Raw genomic sequence first — 27,729 nt, 5'->3', positions numbered from 1 at the left:
GACCTACTAGTACATATTTGAAGAGTATATGCACAAGCCTCTGTCTTACGCTGTCCCAAGGGTTACAAAGCAGAATGGAATCATGGGTTAAGATTTTTCTAGGAACAGCTACCTTCTTGGAATGGAACACAGGCCCAAACGGAAATGTGTATCAAATTCTGCACTACGACAGTTTGCGTTACAGTGACATTCCAACCTTACATGGTGAAAGGGGTGCCATAGACATTAGAATCTAACACAGCTGAAGGAATTTTTTTTTCACTTCTTACTCTCCCTTAATTTCTTCTTTTAGGGTCTGACATAAGGTGACCCCCTAATTCCTGAAATGCCTTTGTCTTGACTTATACTATACCTGCTACCTCTGCGAGCTTACCTTCCTCTCAATCTTTGCTGCCACCTCTTCCACGTTCAAGATTCCCACTGTGCATGCCCACCACCCCCCCCGCAGCCCTCCAGCAAGAATACATCTTCAACTTCGTGATTATCTCTCTCCGAATTCTACTGTGGGTTTCAGACATCTCAGTTCACTAAGCATCCATTCCTGCTCTCCCATTCAAGCCACAGGATATTTCAAACCATTTGTCACAACATAAAAAAGGTTGATGCCTAAAAGACAGACATACATAAAGCTAAACTCACTACCTTTCTGCAAAGCAAATTTCCTTCTCCCCAGACTAATTGCAATCGCTATTGCTATTTTCAGTTTACCAACTTGAAACATTAATTACCTTTTGCTCCCTCCTACTGTAATCCCTAAATTTAATTTGTTACCAAGTTCAAACTTTCTGGTTTGCAACATACCACATTTGTTTCCTTACTTTCTATTCCCATCTTTCCCTTTGGAGTCTGGCCCTGTTTTCTAACTTTCGTTATCTGTTATTCCTCCCCAGGACTGGTCCCTCTTGTTGGCCACACTCAATCTCAGGCTCCTCCACCCTACTTCCCAGACATTCCACAGTCCTCTTGCCCAGTTAAACCAATTTCCTCTGTCCCACTCCCCACTCCCCCTAACCAGACTTGTGTTACTGGGCCAGACTGGATTGTCACCCTCCCTTTCTACATGGCCAAATGTTGACTGTCTTTAAAGGTCCAGCTCAAGTTTCATTTCTTTAGTGACACTCGGCTTTTCCTACACTCCCACTGGACAATGCCATTCCCTTCTTGAGTAGATTGTCATTCTCTACACCCCTCATTGTTTCTTGAATAGTAAGCATGAGGGAAGCTGGGTTTGGACCATTTTTTTCTGGTATCCTCATTGACGGTGCTAGATGCATAATGGGTGTTCAAGAATTCCTTTTTTTATTACAAAATGATTGAGGTTCAAACTATATTCTTTAATTGGAAAATCTCTGCTCTTATTCCTCTTCTCAGTGATTGCAAATTGAATTTAGAAGAGCCCATGAGGGTCATGACACTCTGGTTCTCCTCCCCATTCTTCTCTCCCCTTTTGAAATTTAACACATGAAAAACACAGCATATCATACTAAAAGTTCTACAATTTAAGAACTTTAGTAACAAGGGACCACAAAATCCTTTAAGTATGAAAAACTACCCCCCCCAAAGCATTCAGGTTAAACAAAGCCCTTATATTAAAAAGCAAGGATAACTGGAAACCCTTCCTCTTCAGGTCCCTGGGGAAATGCTGCTCTGAGCCTGACCTTGGTGGTGGAGAAGGTGGGTGTGGGGAGGAAACCTAAAATGCCTAGAATCTAGGGCTCAAGCCAAGGGAGGACGAGACCCAAATCCACTGAGCCCCAGTACATCTTTCTCTGATGCCAGAAGTTGAAGGGGGGTTCTCATTTCTTAACTTGTCTCGCTCTATGCTTAAATCTGTTTAAGCTATTGTTCTACTTATCCTATCGCCCACCAGCCACCAAGTAACAAGGCCTTCCTAGTTAGTTCAAGGAAACAACAGCACACCAAGTCACATGCCCTATTGTGCTCTGCTTAAGAGTAACTGCAACATTTAGGTTTTTGTGGGCCAGCAGAACTTAATTAACTACATTATAAATCAAGGAAAAATTAGAGCTCCACATATATGCAAACCTTTATAATTTCCATACATCCCTGAATTAATCATAAGGGCAAACAAATTACTTGCATTAAAAATAATCTAAAAAAGTTGTTGGCTTGCCACAAGGTTAATATACCATTGAGTTACGAAATTATTGCTAGGGAAAAAATGAAGAAAACAACGTATGGAATAGTCAGCATATCATCCTAGCAAAGAGATAGTTCTTTTGCAAAAGACTTTAGCAGTGTGGCCATATTTCTCCTTAAGGCAAACCACAATACTTAAGTATGTCTTCTTTTTGTTTCTGCTTTATTCCTAAACAGAGGTCTTGGAGATTCTGCCAGTGATGTACCTGGATAGTCACTGGGTATTTTAATACAAGTACTGATTAAAATGCCCACCCTACAAACTACACAGGACCTTGAAGAGGGGTGTGAGGGCCTTCGAGCACAGGCAACTTTATAAGGGTTGTGTCTAATCCTCTAGTAAGATGCATAAGATAGTATGTCAGAATTTTAAAACTTTGAAGGTCCAAAGAAAGTAGTAATAGTGGAAAACTGGGGGTATGGAGACCTTTTTGTAATTTTTCCACGCTGAAATTCAGAAGGAAAAAAAAACGAAAAAAAAAATAGGGGCGGGAGAGTTCAACCCCAAGACCCTGTTGCAGATTCTATGGCACAAGTCAAGAAGATGTAGCCAGCCAGCTCATAAATTTGCCACTAACCACAAGTAAATATAATTCAAAACACCTGGAAAGCTTTTTGAATAAAATGAACTGAAAGACCCTATAGAGTCAGGCAGTTGTCAGAATCTGTGCTGCCAGACAGATGGCGTCAATGCTCTCAGAACAATGAGACAAGTCAAAGGCTTAATTCATTCAGCTGAGCAGCACCTCTGCACATGGATTACAGTTTACACTTCATAATGTACACTCCTGCTAACGCCATATGTTTAAGAAAACGTCACTGGGGTTGGAAAGACAATTCCCAAATTCTCGCCACCCTTTGGTTACATGAGTGTGTTCACTTGGTGATAAATCACTGAGCTCTAACTTTGGATTTGCACACTATTTTGTATGTGTGTTATGCCTTAATAGGAAGGTTTGAAAACAAAAAAAACAAAAAAACAAAAAAAAAGGAAGGTTTGAAAACTTCCTGGCACCCTTCAGCTACATTAGTGGCATCATTAAACACTGCTGCAGAAATACCTCAGTAGTATAGCATTCCAGTCATTTGACATAAACTGACTATTTAAGATGGAAACATAACTGCTTGTGGACGACCAGCTCATGGGTGGTAAGAACCAACGTTGCATCTAAATGTCTGAGGGAGAAAATGATTCATCGATTTAGGGGTGTGCAGACTGGGCCACTGAATCCAAAACAGGCTAATTCAGCAATTTCCAAATGTGGGGCAACTCTTAAGACTCTTTCGGCTTAAAGTTTACTCTAACGTTTCAAGAGAAAAGCACTGCATGGTGTGTGTGTGGGTGTGGGTGTGTGTGTGTGTGTGTGTGTGTAACAGAAATTAATAGAAATTGGGTCAGTAGGAATCCATTTTTGAAGTTTCAAAACATTCTTAACTTGTGACATTCCATGGAATCATAAAATCAGAGCTGAGAATAACTGATCTGAATCAGCAGAAAATGCCTATGAGAAGCAGGAATCCCAACCAAAACCCGTTGCCATGGTTACAACCCTATAAAGCAGCTCAAAGATTATATAACAGGGCAAAAGTGGAAAGTGAGCACTCTGTATGTGCCCAGATGATAAACAAATTTCACATACTTTTTAAATACATGTGTTAATCAAGTGTCTCCTATGTATTATGGAAGATTCATCTTGAGAACAGAAAAAGGTTTTTTATTTGGCGAGAAGCTTCATTTTATTCATTTAACAAATAGGTATTGAGGGACTTAACATGGTGAGGTGCCATGATATGGTATTTTTCTTGGAAGACACACTTTATGCTCTTTAGGACCTCAGGCTACTTGGGAAGGCTGGGGGTAGACGATACTAACAGAGATGCAACAATTATAGAAAAATAAAATGTGATGTGAATCAAATGCTAAGCAGTGCCGTATTTAACTGCAGCAATTGAAGGAAGGGGTATATTCGGTATAGATTAGTATAATTAGTATATATTAGTGTATTGCAGGGGGTGGGCAGTGCGAGGGGCACACAGTCTGGGCCTTCTAGCATGGACAGGTTAAGATTGCTGAAAGAAGATAGGGCATTCTAAGCTAGGACAGTCTAAGCAAAGGGCAAGGTGGTGTGAATCAGCAGGAGGTAGACCAGGGCCACTCAAAGTGTGATTCAAGGCCTAGTGCCAGCCCCCAATTTTTTTATTACCAGTGTTTTCACCAAGACAAGTCCAGAAATTAATAAACTAGACCTAGAAACTTATTGCAGTTTGACAGAGTAATTTTGTTTCGTGAGTCTAATAATAACTTGTATTTTACATATCTTTATAATTTCATCTCCTAATGATTTTTATTGTATTATACAAAAGTATTGATCCATGATGGGTTCGAAGTAAAAAAAAAAAAACTACAAATCTGAGCAGTGGGTCTCTCAGCACAGCTCCTTTAAGAAGCGTTGTTTAGGGAAGTGTGATGATATAGCTGACTCAAACAGCTTGGGTTTGGAGGTGGGGGCCGGGAGAGGCGAGATAACAGAGGCCTTGAAACCAAAAGCCAGGGAAAATAAGCATTAGAAACTGGTCCTAGGGGATACCTGGGTGGCTCAGTGGTTGAGCGTCTGCATTCCACTGAGGCTCAGGTTGTGATCCTGGGGTCCTGAGATTGAGTATCACATCAGGCCCCCCACAGGGAGCCTGCTTCTCCCTCTGCCTATGTCTCTACCTCTCTGTCTCTCACGAATAAATAAATAAAATCTTTAAAAAAAAAAAAAAGAAAGTCGTCCTAGGTTCACAAATAAGGAGGTGACATGAAGAAAGAAGTTATTTTGTGAGGCAGAGTCTGGCAGCAGTTGGTTGGGTTCGATAGGGAAGGGAGATCAATCTCTTGGGGAAATCCAGGGAGTAGAGTTCTTTTGGAAATCTGGCGAAGATTCTGAACTGGAATTCCACCCCACCCCACCCCCACCAGCCCAGAGGGATGGATGGTAAGCACTGTAGGATAAGGGGCAAAATTTAGAGACGCTAGCTATTTGAGGGTAAAAAAAGGAGAAACAAGGACTCCAAGGTTTCTTGCTGGAAGCTGAACACAGAGACCTCACTTCCTTAAAAGGAAAAGTTAAGCCTTGACCAAGGATGACAAGTAAAAACAGGCTAGGAAAGAATGTGGGGGACCCCAAAACACTGAATTACTTGGAGGATGGAGAGGTTTTTTGGCGGTGGGGAGGTCTCAGGGGGCAAGGGGTATGATCATGGAAAACAAGAAAGATCTAGTAAAGAAGTAACACTAAACACTGAGACTATGGATCTGTACCTCATCAAATCTGTGTGACCCATAAACTAACCTACATGGTTTCTACCCTCTGCACTGGAATTAGCATATGTTAAAATGGCCATCTGCAGAGTACACTGTAAGGGAGGAGCCTTTCTGTCAAGATTTAAATAGCAATGCTTCCCTGAGCTCCTTCTTACAGATATCAACAACAGAATGGTACGTGAGATTTAATAGAATCAAATTAAGATGGCCTCTGCTTGGGACCTGCAAGAAGAATGTTTCATTTTGCCTCGAAAATACTGTTTAAACTTTATATAAGTTTATAACTATAACACCACTGATCTGTTAATATTTGGTATGTGGTACATAAGTGCTTCCAAGGGTATCTTATATGAAGGGCAGTGATTCCCCCCCTTGTTATAACTCGTACCTGTAAGGGGTAGATTCTTATGAATTTAATAAGCAGTATTTAATAGACTGCTTTTATGTAATTATATCACTGTTAGTAATTTTCCAAAAGTATTTACAGACAAATTGCTCTCCGAATCTGGTTGGGAAAAAGCTTTTTACCAGATAAGATGCCATCTATCTTGTATAAGAAATATATTGCTTACCCTCCCCCATCCAGGGCTATAGAAGATAAGAAAGCACCTAAGGGTACAGTTACTAACAACCTTAGACAGGTTTAGAAAGTAAGGAAGGACTATGGGGTTATAGTCTCCTAAGAGATCAAACTTCAAGAAATTCCAATAAACAGAGACATACAAGGGAGTGTGGGTGCCTACAAGGATGAGAATATGTCATTAAAAAAATTGTGGGGGGATCCCTGGGTGGCTCAGCAGTTTAGTGCCTGCCTTAGGCCCAGGGTGTGACCCTGGGGTCCCAGGATCCAGTACCATGTCATGCTCCTTGCATGGACCCTGCTTCTCCCTCTGCCTATGTCTCTCTGTCTCTCTCTCATGAATAAATAAATAAAATCTTTAAAAAAAATTTAAAAAATAAAAAAATTGTGTCGGCAATACAAACTGGTTCTCTTGTCAGCACTGGAGTTTCTGGCCTATACTATGCTTGTTTGAACTATTTCTGAATGTGCCTTGTATTTTTCCTTATTACATAATCTTTAATTTTTGAAGATTATCTTGTCCAGCAGCCTCTTCTGAATGAATGCAAGTACATATTCCCTAGACTGGCATTTTCTAAACTGAATTAGAGACTACTTGGTTCTATGAAATGTTACTGTATTCCTTACAAAGAAAGAGTATGTTTATCTTATGGTCAAAAAAAGAAGTTTGGGAAATATATAAACACATTAAAAACTTAGAGAAAGTCTTGTAGTAAAGAAATTCATTAAACTTTTTACTTACCTTATAATTTGGAAATGACCAGAAAACCTTTTTTCCCCTTGCGGAATGTTTATGAACCTCACAGCAAACACTATGTTTTATGTAGGAAGTACCGCCTTGCCTAAGCACAGCTAAAATCAGTATTTAAAATAAAAACTAAATAAAGTAGTTCATGAGAAGGGGAAAAAAAGAACCCATGTGAAGTTTCTGGAGAAAATATATATTACTATTACCATAGTTTTGTTAAGGTTCTATGATGCTAACCTAAAATGAAATGTTTCAGATGCATTTGAATGACATGGAAAGTATAACAGAGATACTTTTATTTTAAAAGTGCAGATATTAAGCGTTAGAATTGATTTCATATTTTTAAAGTATATTTACTTTCCCAGCTGCACTTTCCATCCTTTCTGTTTTTATTCCTGACTGTGGGGGACAGCATTTTCCAAAACATCAGATAGGTGTGGAAAAGCAAGCAGATAGGATAGGATGTAAACTTAGCCACAAACTACCTATTCATAAATAGATTTAACTGAGGATATATTTTTGAGGCTTATAAATAAATAGATACAGATAACCTTACATAATTTTATTTATAAATATTAGGTTACAGAGAAAGCAAGCTGTAAGACAATACGTCAATTTGCTTTTAGGAAAAAACTGCTGTATTTTGCTAAATGTTTAGATCGTTTAGTATATCTGCTAGTAGAAAAAGAAGATTTCTAAATACTGTGTTTCCTTCAATACCTGACTACTTTTTTTTCTAAATTAAAAATGAGAAAGGATGGTAAATTAAACCATAAGTGCAAAGGGAAACTCTTAATCATCCTTAATGTTTTACCACATATGAATGAGCTAAATATCACATCTTCAAACAGAAAGATTTAAATAGCCAATGGATTTTTTAAGCAAACAAATCCTTACATACATTTGGACTAAGGGAAAAGCAATTTATTCTCATATCCTAGAAAAGAAATTCCATGTAGGTGTTTTTTCAAACATAATGTTAATTGTTAATAATAGAAAAAAATGAATAAAGCTGGCCACATGTCTGGCAACATAAGAGCCCCTTTGAAATTAAACACATCAACTTTTTTTAAGTCTCAAAGAATAACAAGTATGATTAATAAAAAATAATCAAGATAGGACTCAATTATGATGATTTTTTTTTTAAAGCAAACCAGGTCTGGGACGTCAGGGACGCCAGTTAAATGTCTGCCTTTGGCTCAGGTCATGATTCTGGGGTCATGGGATCAAGCCCCACATTGGGCTCTTTGCTCAGTGGGGAGTCTGCTTCTCCCTCTCCCCCTTTTGTGCTCTCTCTCTCTCTCTCTCAAATAAATAAAAAAAAAATCTTTTTTTAAAAAAAAGCAAACCAGGTCCAATAAAAAAGTTTTGCAATACTAAAAGCAAATAAGCAAAGGTACAATGATAAGGTGAAAACAGCAGCAATTAAGATAGCATACGAAAAACAAGTAGAATAGGATGGATGATCTAATAAGTACATAACAAAGACTACAGTTCTATGGCAAATAACCATTAGATTATTAGGAATAAAAGAATCACTGGAGGGGCACCTGGGTGGCTCAGTGGTTGAGCATCTGCCTTTGGCTCAGGTCCTAACCCCAAGGGTCCTCAGATAGGATCCAATGAGTCCAGCATTGGGCTCCCCATGGGGAGCCTGCTTCTCCTTCTGCCTATGTCTCTGCCCCTCTTTGTGTGTCTCTCATGAATAAATAAATAAAATCTTTTAAAAAAAAAGAATCACTGGACACAGCAATAAGAAGATAAAGGAATATTATAAATTAAGGAACTAAGACCATCCTTTCACATCATTTTGAAACATCCTTCAAATCTACTAGAGTATGATTTTAAAACAAAAAAAAAGTAGTCCACTGCTAAGTGAGATAATTATAATGCTACATATCATGCAGTGAGTACAATACAAATAATTATAGGTTGGATTAAACAAAATCTGACCCTACCTGGTTATAAAAATACATGTTAAAAATGGCTACTCCTTTTAGATTCACTAATGCAAATGAAGAGGCAAGACATTAGTCACAGAATCTGAAAAAAAAGCAAATTTTAAACCAAAAAGAAGACATAAAATGATAAACACAGCACCAGATAATGATTTTTTAAATATCCTGTAAATAAAAGAAAATCTAATGAATTTTTTTCTTTTTACAAAACACTGGTAGATTTAACATTAAAAAACACAATCCTACCTGAAGAACTATTCTACCATTTGAATATGAGGAATCAAATTAGCAACACAAACACAATGAAAGAATTCAGTATATCTAAGTAAAACAACAAATATTATCATATAGTCATCAGGTTAATCATAATATTCAAGTGCAGAATTTTGGGAAAACATTTTTTCACAATAATTTATCAAATTCTCAGGTAAAGACATTCTCAATAAGTATAATACTGCAGCATTTTTACACAGCATTAAGGCAGTAAGACAAATGGAATAGAAGAACATAATCAAGCCACATGGAAATTGGAAAAATAAAACTTTCTTAAATGACAAATGAATCAAAATAGGAAGCAACTATTTAAAATACAGCGAATCGAAATATATTCATAGCCCTACATGGCTCTTTTAAGAGCAGTTTGGAAAAAACTAGTAAAACTGATAAACTGCTGATAAAATTAAACAAAAGAGCAAGGCACAAAAATTATTGACCTCAAAGACATATACATAGTGCAAAAATTATTTAAATTGTTAGGGAGTTCCATATGCACGAACGCTTTTTTAAAAAGGAAAGGAATAACCTTCTTGAAAAGAAAAAAAAAGCTTACGTACCTAAAATGAAATAAAAACTCTAAACAGACCAAAGAAATAAGCAATATTATCAACAAACCTCAGAAGAAACAAAAATCTCACTTAAATGTTTAAATATTAAATGAATGATAATCCTTTTACAGAAATGATTCCTAAAAGTCCTCTATCAAACTCCTCTTCATGAAGTGAATGTCAACTTGATTCTTAAACCAGACTTATGGCTAAAATCTCAAAAGGAAATTATAGATTGGTCTTACTTGCAAACTCAGATGCAAAATTCAAAATGAAATTTTAACAAACCACTTTATGATAAGGTGTCATGTTCTGTCAGGTTTTAGCCTGTAAGGCTAATTTTAAATAAGACCAATGATTCACAAAAGAAATAATAAAAATAAAGTGGATAAAAAAATCCAACACTCATTTCTGTCTTTAAAGTAGATGGATTTTTAAAAAATATTATATACTTGATATGTCCAAAAAAACTCAACACTATTCTTAGACAATTAGAGATATTCATCTAAAAAAAGAAAAACCACATTAAGATATCTAGTCATTATTCCTAATTAACGATGTTAGGAAATTTGACCTTTGTAATCAAGTATGAAAAATGAAGTTCTGGGATCCCTGGGTGGCGCAGCGGTTTGGCGCCTGCCTTTGGCCCAGGGCGCGATCCTGGAGACCCGGGATCGAATCCCACGTCGGGCTCCCGGTGCATGGAGCCTGCTTCTCCCTCTGCCTGTGTCTCTGCCTCTCTCTCTCTCTCTGTGACTATCATAAATTAAAAAAAAAAAAAAAAAAAGAAAAATGAAGTTCTGTAAGGAAACAAAATTAAAACAGCACCCTTTGCACACTATGCAATTATATAATCTAAAAGACCAAGCTACTGAAGAAACTAAAAATAGAGTTCAACAAAGGGGTAAGTTATAAAATCACAAAAATCTACTGCATTCCCATTCCAATAATAAACATCTACCAAATACAACTAAGACAGAAATCCGTTTTACCGCAGTAAAACCACCAGAAAAACATTACCTGAAAATTACCCTAATTGGACACACATATACTGCAGGGACTAAGTATGGAAAAGATGACAACAGTTTAATACAATGCAGAAGCATTTAGGCCTTCATTTCTACCTAGAGAGTTTCCAAATCCTGTCGATTGTACCTCTGTAATGTACCAGTATGATGTACAAAAAGCTTCTCCTCTAAATATAAACTTAATGCCCAAGTTCCTCAGAACATGAGGTTTGAGACAGATGGTTTCTATCAAAGGAATGAATGAAACAAACCACAAGTAAATGTTCATTTAGTACATCTGTGGTAGTTAAAAAAAATAATAAGGATAAAGCCAAATAACTACAGAACTACCAGGATAACGAAGACGCTCAAGACCCTGTTGACTATACTACCACATAAACCAAATGTCCCAGCAGCCCGGGTGGCTCAGCAGTTTAGCGCCGCCTTCAGCCCAGGGCGTGATCTTGGAGACCCGGATCCAGTCCCACGTCCGGCTCCCTGCATGGAGCCTGCTTCTCCCTCTGCCTGTGTCTCTACCTCTCTCTCTCTCTCTCTCTCTCTCTCTCTCTCTCTCTCTGTCTCTCATGAATAAATAAATAAAATCTTTAAAATAAATAAATAAACCAACTGTCTGAGCCAGGACCTCAGTTCAGGAACAGGTACTCCTCAAATTAGACCTCTCTTCTTTCCTCCCATCTAAAAAAAGTGTTTTCTACAAAAGATGTTTGCTCTAGCTGTATTCACAGTATTTTTTAAATCTCAGAGATGTGATTAAACTCTAATACTGCATTTATTCCCCTCGTTCACTAATTGTTCATTTCAAGGGATATCCAGGTGAATAAAACATGCAGTCTCTGATCTTCAGGAGCTTCCACTATCTTATTTAGCACAGCCATTAAAATAAGTGTTCATAATCATGCTACCTGATACATGAAAATGAATGTACAGAAAAGTCAGCTGGTAATGTCTCTCAACAACAAAAACAAGAAAACTGCATAACCACTGATAAAAGCAACATGAAAGGATTGTCTCTAACATGCAAACAGAAACAAAGGAGACAACAATTTTTAAAAAAAGATACAAGTAGTTGGTGTTTTTAAATCGTTTTTCCAAACTTGCACTGCAACTTTCACAAAGCTTTCAAGAGCAAAGTTTGGCATTATCTAGCTACTTCTATTCCTGTATTTTTTTTTAGAGGGGACTAACCTTTAGGCAGAGGTAGCTCAGTATGCCCCTTTTTCCCCCTCCTGTTTCTCTTAACTGCCAATAACATAAAATGCCAAGTACTTCTTGTAAATTACTCACTGCCCTTACTGAATAGGGGAATTCATGTTCCTTTTCCTCATTTTAAAACAAGATGAATGGAACATGTTATATTTCTTTCCTTTTTAAAAGTTGCTTTTTTTAACTTGTGAGCCTTAAATTAATTATTTCAATGGGTCAGTGGCCCCTTGATAGAAAAAATGTTCTCCCATCCTGTTTAAGACGATGCTATTTGTTAGAATATAAAAAGAGATCCTGAAAGTAGATTTTACTTACAAATTTTGCAACACCAGGCAGGAGACGCCTCTACATTCAGGCTACCGGTGGCCCTTGAAGGCATTGAAAGGGATTTTATGTTTCTTCATTAAACTTCCAATATATTTTGTTCTTTAATGAAACAATGTTTCATTTTGTTTTTTTTTCAATGTTTCATTTTGGATGCCACTCTGAGAAACAGTTCAAAATTGGGAGACCCAAAACTGAGGAAGAGAAAGAAATGAACATAAGCGACAATGGCAGTCAAAGAGAAGAGAAACTGCCACTAAAGCCAGGATAATTCTCCCAGAAGCCCTCACATGCTTGGCCTACTAGCTCCAGTTAGAACAGAAGAATCATAAAGCCTTCACACTAAGAGGCAAAGAGCATCCAAGGACTTAGGCTAATTTCCTTAATGAGGCCACAGAGAGTTTGGTGAATTTAATCTTGAGAAGATTTATTATATTGGTTTCAGCTTCATATTTAGCTTGAACACAATTAACTATAGTCCAAATACATTCTTGACTGTGTGTTCTTGCTAGTCTCTCAAGAGTTCAACAGCTGCTTCTCTCTGGCTGCTAGTAATAGAAAGGAATGAATTCGGTGATTTAGATTTAAACCCTGAATCTTGAAAGACTTGACTTTTGCACTTGAAAACTTCTTTTAAAAAACAAGTAAATCAATAAAATAAAAACCTGCCAAGCCTGAGAACCCTAAGGCTGAAGCATGGAAAAATGAAATAAAAGACCCATGGTGGCTTCCAATCCAACTTCAGATCCAGTTTTTGGTCTGTTTTATCGTTCTTTTCTTGTTAGGGTGCAGTATAAGGGTTGAAGCTCCAGATTAAAAAGTACAGAAAGATGTGTATAAGGCTCAGAGACAGAGGAATGAGTTAACCATGAAATCAGAAATTAGACTAGGATTCAAGCAACTTAACCACATGAGCGAATGGATGGCAGAGAAAGAATTCACACAATGTCTTTAGAAGTGTGAGAAAAGATGCTCACTGGGGAAAGGACCTTTTAATAAATGCTTTTGTGGAAACAATTAAAATTCATTCCCAATGAGTCAAGGAATTGAACTTTTTAAAGAATTATGAAAAACTATAGGAAAATGGAATGGTGCATTTACACTCCATGTGCAAGAGAATTTTATTGCTACCAAGACCAAAAAAGAGACAGAAATTAATTATCACCCATGGGTGATAAATATGACTAAATAAAAATACATCTTTTTGTACATTAAAAAAAGAAAAATCGGTACAGATTAAAAATCAGCCACAATTTTGATGTTAAAAGAACTTATATGGCAGCCTGGGTGGTTCAGCGGTTTAGGGCCGCCTTCGGCCCAGGGTGTGATCCTGGGGAGCCGGGATTGAGTCCCACATCGGGCTCCCTGCATGGAGCCTGCTCCTCCCTCTGCCTGTGTCTCTGCCTTTCTCTCTCTCTCTTTCTCTGTGTTTCTCATGAATAAATAAATAAAATCTTTTATAAATAAATAAATAAATAAAAGAACTTATAGAAAATAATAAAAGTCTGATACAACCTGATAGTTAATACTACTTCCCTCCAGGTAAATGGTCAAAAGGTAGAAAAATATTATGCCACCAAGAAAGAAATACTGAAAAATGTTTGGCTTCATCAGCAACTAAAGCACTGCATATCTATTAAGTTTATAATACACACACAGTTTATTCTCCCAGCAAACGATACCAGTTTATAAGGATGTAATACTCTGTTGGCTCCAGGTGAATTAGTTAAAGCAACAAATAAGAGAAAAATCTATATTTTCCGTCATTGCCATTTTATATACTGGCCATTTCCATGTGCCACTAGAATAGTTTTCTGACTTTTAGTGCATGTTTTGAACATTTCCATTTCTTTCAGAATTTTTAATAATTTCATGTTTATTTTTAGTCATTTATGCCTAAATCTATTTGTTTGGCAATCTTTCCTAACTAGTTCTCCATTTCTCCTCTGTCATGAAGTGAAAATGCTTTTAGAAATTTGGTGATAAATATTTCCAATCACGGGACGCCTGGGTGGCTTAGTGGTTGAGTGTCTGCCTTTGGCTCAGGTCACGATCCCAGGGTCCTGGGATCAAGTCCCACATCGGGCTCCCCACGGGGAGCCTGCTTCTCCCTCTCTGCCTGTGTCTCTCATGAATAAATAAAATTTTAAAAATTTTCCAATCACAAGCTTATTTATGATAATTTTGTACACTTCATTAAATCCTGTATCATAGAAAAAGAAAATTTTGTTTTAAAAAGATTTTATTTATTTATTCGCAAGAGACACTGAGAGAGAGAGGCAGAGACACAGGCAGAGGGAGAAGCAAGCTCCATGCAGGGAGCCTGATGTGGGACTCGATCCTGGGACTCCAGGATCAAGCCCTAGGCCGAGGGTAGGCTCTAAATCGCTGAGCCACCCAGGGATCCCCGAAAAAGAAAACTTTTAAGGGTTTAAGGACTGGCTAAATTTATTGTTGGGTATTCCTAAAAGTGACATTAGATTTTAAATGTTATTTTATTATAGAAGTGTTGGCTACCACTAAAATGGTAATCATACTGCAATACATAAATGTATCAAATCAACATGCTGTAACCATAAGCTTACAGATGTCACATGTCAGTTATAGCAATAAAAAACGTTATTTTAATTCTGTAATCTAAAACTAAAAGAGACATATATAGGCATATAATTAATTCAGTATCTCAATGATCACAAGAATATTTATATCTTTAATCAACAGATATAGGCATATAATTAATTCAGTATCTCAATGATCACAAGAATATTTATATCTTTAATCCAACAGATGTCAGACAGTACTAAACCTTTAATGTAACTAATTAGTGTTTATAAAAGCAATGTTGCTTCAATGTAAAAGAATTATAGAACAAAAAAAAGTAGAGAAAGCACAGCTGAAGAAGTAAAGCAAGAAGATAAAATTTTAAAACCACCTGAAAGTTTACCTAATAATGGTGAGAATTTTTTTAAATTATGAAGATATTGTCAAACAAGTAATGTAGATAAGCTGAATTATATTGAGTAGGAGGAATGGATAGAAATGATTCAAGGCAGGTGAAAAGCTTCAGAACCACCCCCTGTAGTACACAGAAATAAGCAATTATGTGAAAACTGTGTTTAAGTTCACTCTCTCAAATAAAGTATCTACTTCCCATTTTAAAAATCGGTCAATGGTTAAATAAACCCTGGTATATTGGTGAGGGACTAAAATCTAGCCATCAAAAATGGCAAATGTGTGGCCCATGGTGGAGGGGTTTTAGGAGAGATGGGCAGTAGGCAAGATCTTAATAAAACAGAGGACACAAATGTGTCTTTTTTGGCAAAAATGACAAGGACACAAAGAGATTAGAGTTGTATAAATAGTTGCTATTCTGTGGGGAAGATACTGCCCTCTTTTCTTTTAAGGTATTTCAATATACAATAAAAAAATCATAGTATCTTCAACCTATTTTTGCTTGTCTCAGAGGATGAAGTCCCCCTGCCCACTGCCATTTCTCCCAAGTTGGCCCTCTAACTTGTATTTCAATGATCCTCTTCCTAGCCTTTGTGGGGCCCTATGCTTTGTCTCCATGGGCCATCTGTATGTCCAGTGATGCATGTGGTCCACTTCTCCCATTTAGAACAGAACGACAAACACTCCTTTAATCTTCCTGTACCCTCCAGGACCACCCCTCTCCCCCCATGCTTCCACAGACACCTTGCTCCTACCTTTATCTTGCACATTGGTTGAAAAAAAATGTCTATCCTTTCGGGAGAGTCTACAGGTCGAACCTCCCCACTTAACATATCATATTCACTAAATAAAGGACACTTTTTTTATTTTTTTCAGCTTTACTGAGATGTAATTGACAGATAACGTTGTAAGAACTTTATACATTGTGGTGATTTAAGTATATATTGTGAAAGGATTCTGACCCTCTAGTTCATGAATTCATCCATCACCTCACATATTTATCTTTTTTTAAGTGAGAATATTTAAGTTCTACTCTCAACAAATTTCAATTTTTTAAATTTTTTTAACAAATTTCAATTTTATAATACACTGTTATCAACTACAGTAACCATGTTACACATCAGATCCTCAGGCCTTATTCATCTTAGAGCTAAAAAGACAGATTTAAAATAGATTCAATAGAGGTTAAAGTCATTATGTAAGACTTTTCAAAGGAGATTTCAAGACTTCAGGTAGATGCTACAAGCAGAGAAAATGAATGTGACCATGTTTGTTTGCTTTTAAAGATTTTTATATATTTATTGGTGGAGAGGGGCAGAGGGAGAGGGAAAGAGTCTTAAGCAGACTCTGGGCTTAATGCAGAGCCCCAAGCAGAGCTCAATCTCACGACCCTGAGATCTCGAAACCAAGAGTCAGATGCTTAACCAAATACACCACCCAGGTGCCCCCGTTTGTTTTAATCCAGACCATAAAGAAAGGAAATGAACCCTTATATTTCAATAGCAGCCACTATGTTTTTCAAAGTACTTTCCTTTGGGTTAGGGAATGTTACAGGGATCCTGTATATTGCAGAGGAAATCTCAGACATGCTCTAATCTAGCACTTTCATTTTACAGATGAAGAAACCGAGGCCCAGTGCCTTGTTAAGGATGGCTAACATCAACCAGTCACATACTCTGCACCTACAAGTAAATGCTTCACATGTGTCTTCTGCATAAACCTCAGTATGAGCCCCATTTAACAGTTGGGGAAACTAACTCAGAACAGTTAAGTAATTTCCCAAAGGTAACATGGGGCAGGCTGCATAACTGGTGGGCCCCAGCACAAAATGCAGACAGAGTCCCTTGTTCAAAACTTAAGAATTTTAGGAGAGCAACAGTAGAGAATTAAACCAAGTATAAGGCTCTTGCGACTGCCTGGCTCTGGGGGACTGCACATGTCACATGCCCACAAAGTCAAGCCTGGCTGTACAGTTAGTAGAAGTACTGGAGCTGGAGATTAAACCCACTTCCTCAGAGCACAGAGTCCCTACACTTAACCGCTACTCTCTTCTGTCTCCTGGGAATTTAAGGGATCGGCTTAACCCAAGTTTCACCACTGGCTTGCAACAGAGATAAAATTTGGACCCTGGACGCTTGACATCAGTTGCCTATGGCCACAAAAGACCCTTTTGCGCCCTGTCCCTCTTCCAGGTGATTAAGATCAGCTAGCTATGGGCAAATGGAAAGGAGCAGCTGTTACCATCACAGCTGAATTGGCTTGCTGCTGGCTGGCCCAGCCCTGCCCACCACCTGCTCCACACTCTAAAATCAGCCTTTGTACACCCTGGCTTCTGGGAAAGATGCAGTAGGGAGGAAATGGAGGGAGGGGGTTCTTCTTCTGGGTGGGGTGCGTTTTTTTGGTTTTTTTGTTGTTGTTGTTTTTTGTTTTTTTGGTCTTCCTCCATAGATCCTCTCTGGGGCCAGTCTAGACACATATTTTGAAAAAGTCCCCCTGTGGTTCTGATATATGACTTTGGGTACTGATTTTAGTCTAATAAGGAGAGTTATGAAGACATCTCAGCTAACTCTAGGAAACATCACTCGGGCAAGTATTATGTGGAAATTATAGTACACTTGGAGAAACATGTACCAGAGTTTAGAATGCTAACTCTGACACTTATTTGCTGTCTGACTCTGGCCACATAATTTCACTTCTTTGAGACTCGATCTCCTCATTTATACACTAAGAATGCCATAAACTTCTCTGGCTTGTAAAGTGTGAAGACTCATTGCCCTGTGCCTGACACACATCTAATCATGAAGCTTATTTAGAAAAAGGAAGGGGGGCCTGGGTGGCTCAGTCGGTTAAGGATCTGCTTTCGGCTCAGGTCATGATCTCAGGGTCCTGGGATGGAGCCCCATGGCAGGCTCACTGCTCAGCAGTGAGTCTGCTTCTCCCTCTTCCTTTGTCCCTCCCCCCAGCTCATGCTCTCTTGCTCTATCTCTAGTAAGTAAAATATTTAGAAAATAAATAAAAAAGAAAAAGGAAAACTCTATGCAAAATAACTGCTTTTAAATTTTTTTTATTTAAATTCAATTTAATTAACATAAAATGTATTACTAGTTTCAGAGGTATAATGTAGTGAAGGATTTAGTACTTCAACATTACTACATAAATGTGTCCTTTCACCTTGCAGCATCCCTGGCAGGAGTAAGAAGCAGGCAGGAAGATGGGGAAAGAGCTAGTTAAATAGGAAGGTCTAGAGAATAGGGCTAAGTGAGAGGGAAAACATGGAAAGCCAAAAAGGAAATAAAAATTGTATTCCCCACAAAAGCCACATTCTCTTTCCTCTTTTTTTTCCTCTCAGAGTTGAAAACATACCACTTACGCTAATCAAGGAACACAGTCATATCCAAGAGAAATGAAAACATGTCCACCAAAACACTTGTACACAAATGTTCATAGCAGCATTATTCATAATAGCAAAAAAGTGGAACCATCCTAATGTCCATCAACTGGTGAATGAGTAAACAAAATGTGGTCGATCCACACAATGGAATATTATCAGGCAATCAAAATGAGTGAGGTTCTGTTACATACTATGACATGGATGAACCTTGAAAACATTATGCTGAGTGAAAGAAGCCAGATACAAAAGATTGCATATTGTGTGATTCCATTTATATGAGATGTCGAGAAGAGGCAACTCTATAGAGATGGAAAGATTAGTGGTTGCCTGGGCTGGAGAACTGGGCAGGCGGGGGGCGGGGGTTGCTGGGGAGAATGAGCAGTAACTGCTAATGGACACAGGGTTGCTTTTGGTAGGACACAAATGTTTTGAAATTAGTGTGGATATACTTAAAACCATCAAATCCTACACTTTAAATGGATGAGCTAACAGAATGAGATTTATATGTATTTTTAAAGATTTTATTCATTTATTTGAGAGAAAGAGAGCATGAGCAGGAGAGAGAGGTAGAGGCAGAGGGAAGAGACTCCCGGCTGAGCAGTCCTGGGCTCAATCCCAGGACCCTGGGACAATGACACAAGCTGAAGGCAGACCCCTAACCAACTGAGCCACCCAGGTGCCTTGTGATTTATATTTTAATAAAACTGTTAAACAAGAAGATACAGAGAAAGAACAGCTAGAGAAATGGCCAAAAAAATTCTATTTCCTTCCCACATCCTAGATTATCTTCTATATCCCACTCTCTAAAGACAGCCACCTTCGACTAAAGAGAAATTGTCTGGCTATAGGGCAAGTCTCTCTGGCGCTGGTTATGACAAGAAAATCGTGGACATGACCAGGAATTTGGTGAGAGGACAATGAGAGCCAGATCTGAGTAGAGGCAAAAGGTCAGTACCCCCAGAGAAGCGCTGCTCAGACTTGAAGGCACATACACATCACCTTGAGATCCTGTTTTTACAGGGTTGTTGTGGCTCTAAAATGAAATAATGTGTTAAACTGCTTTGGAATCAGTAAAGTGCCATATAAATGTTGTTATACAATCAAGTCAAACATTTCCAAGGCTATATGGGGGTCATTTTGAGAGGAGGAAGGGATATGGCAGTAAGATTTCCTTTTCCCTATTTTGCTTAGGGAAGGGGGAGAAGGTAGATAGGAAATGACGGCCACTTGACCTCACTGAGCCACAATGTCTTTACATCGATATGCTGAAAGCATCTGACACAAGTTTTAGAGTCATATGACCTTACACTGCTTTAGAATTCTTAAGTAGGAAAGTCACATGTAGACAGCTGAGAGCTTATTCAGCATGGCCATTTGGTGTGGAAAGAGTATGGCCTCTGGGGTCAGAAATCTTGACTGTGAGGCCCACTCTAACACTTGCAAAGCTTTGTAACTTTAGTAAATTCTTCAGTGTTTCTTCATATTTGATATGGGTGGGGAAATATATCTTGCTTATGTCACAAGGTGGTGGTAAGATCAGTTGAGCCACTATGATGAAAGCACTTGGCCAAACTCTGGATTGGCTGCTTCACAAAGCTTTTTTTTTTTCTTTTTTTTTCTTTTTTATTTATTTATGATAGTCAGAGAGAGAGAGAGAGAGGCAGAGACACAGGCAAAGGGAGAAGCAGGCTCCATGCACCGGGAGCCCGATGTGGGATTCGATCCCGGGTCTCCAGGATCTCGCCCTGGGCCAAAGGCAGGCGCCAAACCGCTGCGCCACCCAGGGATCCCTTCACAAAGCTTTTTATTGTACAGGTCTATCATTTAGAAAACATTCAAGCATGGACTCCCATGATGCACTGCTCTATTAATATGTACAATGTAAAACACATACAAAAACAGAGGGAGAAACCATGAGATAAAAATAGAGAAGATTAGAATTCCTATGGCAGGTTAAAGAATCAGTGTTAACTGAAATTGGTAATTATGCTATGATTATGTAAAAGAATATCTCTAATCCTAAGAAATACACAGTCAGGGTAAAGGGCCAAGATGTATGTACTTTACCCTCAGGTGGCTCAGAAAATATATAGTATACATATGCATATACACACCAGAGCATGCAAACGGAGTAAAATGTTAACAATAGGTGAATCTGGGTAAAGGGTGTTCTTTGCACTTTTACATTTTTTTTGCAAATTTTCTGTAAGTTTGAAATTATTTCCTTTTTTTAAAATTAGAAGTTCTAATCATTGAGACCTATAGAATGGCAGAGTAAAGAGCTTGGCCCACTCTCTCCCCAGCAAAGCAACAATTTAACTGGTAAAAATTATTTTTAAAAGCAATCATTTAAAGTGCCTGGAAATTGTCCTAAGGGCAATCAGCAAATGGAGAAGCATACATTGAAGAAAAACTATTAAATCTGAGCAAGAACAGTGAGAGTAGATGACAATTGAGCAAAGGCTTGCTTTCCTTACCATCCTTACACAAGCTCTGTGTTACAGAGGCTCTACCCTGGATAGCCAAGAAGATGGGGGCACCTGCCCCTCACCACTGCCACTCTGGGGCTACAGTTTCACCCCAGGAGGGGCAGGTTGCTAGTGTTTCTCATCACCCTCACCGCTTGGCATTGCAGAAGTTGTATTTCCATCAGGCAGAGCCAAAAAGACCAAATCTCCCCTCCCTTACCCAGCTCCCACTAGGGCAGAAACTCTTCTTCAGGTGCAGCAGTCCAAGAATGCTAGGCCCTGATCACCCTCACCCCAGCTCACTCCCAGGGCAGAGGCTGCCACACCCTGTCCTTTTTTTTTTTTATTTCAATTCCAGTTAGTTAAGAGACAGAGTTAGATTAGTTTCAGGTGTACAATATAGTGATTCAACATTTCCACACAACACCTGGTGCTCATCACAATGAGTGCACTCCTTAATCCCCATCACCTATTTCACCCATCTCCCTACTGACCTTCCCCTGGTAACCATCAGTTTGTTCTCAATAGTTATGAATCTGTTTTTTGGTCTGTCATTTTCTCTCATTCTCTTTCACTTTGCTTCTTTTGTTTCTTAAATTCCACATATGAGTGAAATCATATGGTACTTGTCTTTCTTTGACTTTTTGAGGAGCCTCCACACTGTTTTCCACAATGGCTGCACCAGTTTGCATTCCCACAACAGTGTAAGAGGGTCTCTTTTTCTCCATATCCTCACCAATACCTATTGTTTCTTGTGTTGATTTTAGGCATTCTGTCAGGTGTGAGGTGATACTGCATTGTGGTTTTGATTTCTACTTCCCTGATGATGAGTGAGCATCTTTTCATGTGTCTGTTGGCCATCTGAAGGTCTTCTCTGGAGAAATCACTGTTCATATGTTCTGCCCATTTTTTTAAAGATTTTTTTATTTGTATTTATTTATTCAAGAGAGAGAGAGAGAGAGAGAGGCAGAGACACAGGCAGAGGGAGAAGCAGGCTCCACGCAGGGAGCCCGACGTGGGACTCAATCCCGGGTCTCCAGGATTACACCCTGGACCAAAGGTGACGCTAAACTGCCAAGCCACCCAGGCTGCCCTCTTCTGCCCATTTTTAATTGGATTATTTAGTTTTTGGGTGTTGGGTTTTAGACATTTTTTATATATTTTGGATACTAACTCTTTATTAAGTATGTCATTTGAAAATATCTTTTCCCACTCAGTAGGTTGCCTTTTAGTTTCATTGTCTCCTTCGCTATGCAGAACCTTTTTATTTTGATGAAGTCCCAATAATTTCTTTTTGCTTTTGTTTCCCTTGCCTCAAGAGACATATCTAGAAAGAGGCTGCTATGATGTCAAAGAGGTTATTGCCTGTATTCTCTTCTAGGATTTTTATAGTTTCCTGTCTCACATTTAGGTCTTTCATCTATCTTGAATTTGTTTTTGTGTATGGTGTAAGAAAATGGTCCTGTTTCTTTCTTTTGCATGTTGTTGTCCAGTTTTCCAAACACCATTTATTGAAGAGACTTTTCCCCATTGGGCATTCTATCCTGCTTTGCCAAAAATTATTTGACCATATAGTTGTGGATTCATTTCTCGAGTCTTCTGTTTCATTGATCTGTGTGTCTATTCTTGTGCCAGTACCATACTATTTTGATTACTACAGCTTTGTAATATAGCTTGAAGTCTGGATTAGTGATACCTCTAGCTTTGCTTTGCCTTTTCAAGACTGCTTTGGCTATTTGGAGTCTTTTCTGATAAAACCATCAATAAATTAGGAATAGAACTTCCTCAACATGATTAAAGATAAACTACAAAAAACCCAGAGTTAACACAATTAATGGTGAAGACTGAATGCTTTCTCCCTAAAATCAGGAAAAAGATGTACACTCTTACCACTTCTATTCAATACTGTATTAGAAGTTCTAGCCAGGGTATTAGGCTGGAAAAATAAATAAAAGGTATCTAGATTGGAAAGTAAGTGGTAAAACTATGTGTAAATACAGGGGACATGATCATGTATACAGGAAATCCTAAGGAATTCACCAAAACATTACTAGAACTAATAAATGAGTTCAGTAAGGCTGCAGAACACAAGGTTAACATATAAAAATCAACAGCATTTTCACACAGTAGCAATGACAAGCTGAAATGGAATTTAGAAAAAAATTACATTTATAATGCCATCAAAAATAATAAAATACTCGGGAATAAATGTAATAAAAGAAGTATAAAATCAGTACTCTGAAAACTCCAAAACATTTTTAGAAGAAATTAAACAAGAGCTAAATCAATGGAAAGAATATCCCATGACAGACAATAACAAGTGCTGGCAAGGATGCATTAAAATTGGAACCCTCAGACATTGCTGCTGGAAATGGAAAATGATGCAGCTGCTTTAGGAAAAAAAATTTGGCAGTTTTGCAAAAAAGTAAACAGTTACAATATGCCCCAGCAATTCCATTCCTCAGTATACAGCCAAGAGAAATGAAAACATATAGCTACCCAAATATTTACATGTAAATGTTCATAGTGGCATTATTCATAATATCCCAAAAGTAGAAACAATACCAAAGTCCATCAACTGATTGTCAAAATGTGGCATATCTACACAATGGAATATTTTTCAGCCACAAAAATGAATGAAGTATTATTGACACATGCTACAAGATGGATTAACCCTGAAAACATTATGCAAAGTGAAAGAAGCCAGTCACAAAAGACCACATATTGTATGAATCCATTTCAAGGAAATCTCCAGAATAGGTGATTATACAGGGACAAGAAGTAGATTAGGGTTGGCTTACGGCTGGTGTGGGGGAAAGGGGAGTGAGATTGATTGCTAATTGATACGGGGTTGCTTTCAGGGTGATAAAAATATTCGAAAAGAAGATTGTGGTGATGGCTGCACAACTCTGAACGTAATAAAAACCATTAAACCATATAGTTTAAATAGGTGAGTTATATGATGAGTTATATTTGGAATGTAAAGAGTCTAAACAAACCAAATAAAGGCAGAAATACAGACTGGTTTTAAAAAGCAAGAACCTATGTACTATATGCTATCTATTAAAAAAATGCTTCAAATATGACAAAAGTTAAAAGTAAAAAGACTAATGCTACAATGAAATACCACTATACACCTACTAGAATGGCAAAAATTAAATGCACTGGCCACATCAAGTATTGGTATGGATATGGAGCAACTGAAAGTCCTTGACTCTACCATTTTACATTCCCACCACATATCCAGCAACCACTTTGGATAACAGGGTGGCAGTTTCTTAAAGAAGTTAAACATATGCTTACTGTATGATGTACTCATTCCTGTCTTAGCTATTTACCCAAGAGAAAGAAAATATACGTCCATTAAAAGATCTGCTCACGAATGTCTGTAGTAGCATTACTCATAGTAGCTAAAAACCAAAAACCACTCCAACCCAATGTCCATCAACAGGGGAATGGATAAATTGTGGTATATCCACACTCCAGAACAAGAAAACTCCATGCACTGGTACATACAACATGGATGACTCCCATAATAAATATGCTAGACAAAAGGAGCCAAACAACAGTGGCTACATACTGTATGATTCTATTTACATCAAACTCTAAGAAATGCAAATTTTAAAAAAATTTTTTTAAATGTAAAAAAAATGCAAATTAACATTTTTATCACATAGTGCTAGAAAGCCAATTGGCTGCGGGGCTGGCTGAGAAGGACAGAAAGGAGGAATTACGGAAAGACTGAGAAGGGGCGACTGGGGGTCTCAGTAAGTTAGGTGTCTGCCTTCAGCTCAGCTCATGATCCTGGGGTCCTGGGATCAAGCCCCACATTGGGTTTCCTGCTCCGGAGGGAGCCAGCTTCTCCCTCTCCCTCTGCTGCTCCCCCTGCTTGTACGTGTTCTCTCTCTCTCTCTCTGTCTCTCTCTCTCTCATAAATAAAAATCTTTTTAAGAAAAAAAGACAAGACTGGGAAGAAACTTTTGGAAGTAATGGAGAGTTTATCTTGATTATGGTGATGGTTTCACAGGTATATACGTATTTTAAAATTGATCACGTACATTTTAAATATGGGCAGTTTATTTTTTTAATTTTATCTATTTATTCATAAGACACACAGAGAAAGGCAGAGACGGACAGAGGGATAAGCAGGCTCCCTGCAGGGAGCCCAATGTAGGACTCAATCCCTGGACCCTGGGATCACGCTCTGAGCTAAAGGCAGCCGCTCAACCACTGCGCCACCCAGTCGTCCCAAATATGGGCAGTTTATTGTATGTCACTGTATCTCAACAAAGCTCATAAGGAATACATAAAAATCACATGTTCTCAAGGCCAAACAGAATCCCATAAATCCTTAGACCAGGCCTAAGCAGATCCTTCAACCCCTTTGCTACTTCGGTGCTCCCGGTTTTAAGCTGAGGAGGAACATGATTTCAGGTGTTCAACTTCCAAGTGGAAGGAGCAACACATGACTGTTGACTGATTTATTCCAATTCTGCTGCTGGGTGCCCAAGAGCACACATTTTGTTGTATGTGATACAATTTTTAGTCATTGTGCATACTGATATACTTTGAGAAAGGTTTTTTCCCTGAACTTTGGAGAGTGGGTCACCAATAGACTGAGGCAGGATAGTCATTCATCCCACTTGGGGTGTGTAGGAATCTGCTGTTGGAGCAGTGGACAGGAGGGCTTGTGAAACTGAACAGCATGATGGCTGAAAGACCTGGAGACAAGTGTCTGGCAAGATAAGTACTCAAAAACATAGCAAAAAAAAAAAAAAACCCACAAAGTTTAAAAAGAAATAGCCTTAATTCAGAATGTGTCATAATCTGGATTAGAATTGGGTAGAAAGATCTTTATACAGGGATAAAGGAGTTTGATAAACACATTGATTGTATATGCAGGATTTCAGGGGGCATGACAAACCCACTTGAACTAATTAACCTTACAGGTCCCTCAGAAAGATCCTATTTGCAGTTCAGTACACGTAGGATAGACTGTGGAGACGGGCTGCCAGTATTCAAATCCCAACATCACAACTTAATAGCTTTGTTAACTTTGGGCAAGGTACTGAACCTCTACAGGACTCAGTTTCTTCATCTACTATATGGGAGTGAAAATAGTATCTGCCCCATAGGGCTGTTGTGAGGATTAAGGAGTTAATATTTGTAAAATGCTTAGAACAGAGCCTGGCACTAAATTGTTTCTTGTTCATTAAAGTTATAACTGGAAAGTCTATTTCAAGCTACACTTCTGGCTAAAATACACTGATTTTACTTAACAATTGGATGAGATTAATGAAGTTTCTTTTCAAGGTGCAATCTCTCAAATACTTCTCCTGTGACAGCTCTTTCTAAAGAATATACTTTGTGTAAGTAGTTAGCCACTTTGATTTGAACAAGAGTAGCTCAATTATTCAAAACATCATTTGACAGTTTCTGGCACATGGTTGGTGCTCAATAAATGGTTACTGAAATATTCTTCCAGACCACAGCAAACTTACCATACTTAATAGTATCATTTTTAAAGTCAGAGTTAAAAATGCAACATGCATCACATCTAAATAGGAAATAAAAGACTCAAAAGAGGTGGAGTTACCACCTAACCAGTTAGCTAACTTCAATGAAGTTGCCCAAGATAAAAAAAAGTGCTAGTTTACTGCAAAAGCATCACAATTAAGGCTTTGGTTTCAGCCAAAATGATGATGCCATGCAGGCATTCCTTAGCACTTTCTGATGATAATTAGTAAAAAAGACAAGACTTGGGTCACCCTGCTGTCTCAGTCAGTAGAGCATGCAACTCTTGATTGTGGGGGCAGTTCAAGCCCCATGTTGGGTGTAGAGATTACTTAAAAAAATAAAAATCTTTAGAAAAAAGTCAAGATTTGTTGGTCCACAAACAGGAAAAATGTGGGCTTTATCCTAAATGGCCCCACTGGGAAACAGCACAGGTCTTCAGGGTAACTGACAGAACTCACCTGTCATCTCTCTTTTCAAGGCAATACTCACCTGGTTTGTAATATTTTGTCCTGAGATCCCTTCTAGGGAGGGAAATTGTATTCCTTTTTTTCTTAATGTTAAGGCCAGAATCAAGCAGGAAGTAGTATCTCCTTGCTCTGAGGGGTCCAGGTGAGCATAAAGTGAAAGCATCTTCCCCATAGGTAACAAGAAAAGTGCCTTCAAAGGAAGCAGCCAAGTGGGTACCACTCTGTCCTGGGTAATGCTAGACATTTCTGTTCCTCCATTCTAGACTAGTTTTATGTTACTATGATGGCCATCTGTTACAAGCAGCCTCTCCCCTGCCCTCAAATCATACACTTAACTGAGAACAAAGATCAACAAATGCAAGCTTTCTTGTTCCTTGTTTCTCCAATCTCAAGAGAGGGATTATTGTTCCAACATGACTCGCTCATTCTGCCTTCCATCCTTTCACACAAGTCATTATGTTCTACCCAGAAACACTTGCTCTGGTCCCTTTAACCCACCCCAACTCAAACACTTACTTAAAAATATTTTTTAAACCAATGAATGTCCCTCACTTCTGTGTCTGCTCACCTCCTTCCGGGATCACTGTCTGGCTGCTCGTTAAGTCTGCATCCCTTTTACCACCATGTATAGTACTGACATGAGTACATCAAGCCCCTAATATCGTTCTTATGCTGGGGTTTCAGCTCATGCTATTGCCTCCAGGCTACAATGGCATCATATCAATGTGTGACCAGCGCATTACCTGGCCTGAGCCCAAGGGGAGGGAGCTTCATTCTCAAGGGTAGGAAATATGGAAGTGGC

The 27,729-nt window shown here is 38.4% G+C and overlaps 1 protein-coding gene across 5 annotated transcripts in view; it reads right to left on the bottom strand.

Annotated features, from left to right (window-relative positions):
* The window catches only part of CLCN5 (chloride voltage-gated channel 5), a 155,172-nt gene that overhangs the window by 93,836 nt on the left and 33,607 nt on the right, over nt 1-27,729 (bottom strand). The window lies entirely within an intron of this gene.

Source organism: Canis lupus, chromosome X (genome assembly GCF_011100685.1).
Source record: "Canis lupus familiaris isolate Mischka breed German Shepherd chromosome X, alternate assembly UU_Cfam_GSD_1.0, whole genome shotgun sequence".
In the NCBI taxonomy this organism is placed as follows: Eukaryota; Metazoa; Chordata; class Mammalia; order Carnivora; family Canidae; genus Canis; species Canis lupus.
The sequence above is the reverse complement of the archived record's forward strand: the minus strand, read 5'-3'. Positions and strand labels throughout refer to the sequence as shown.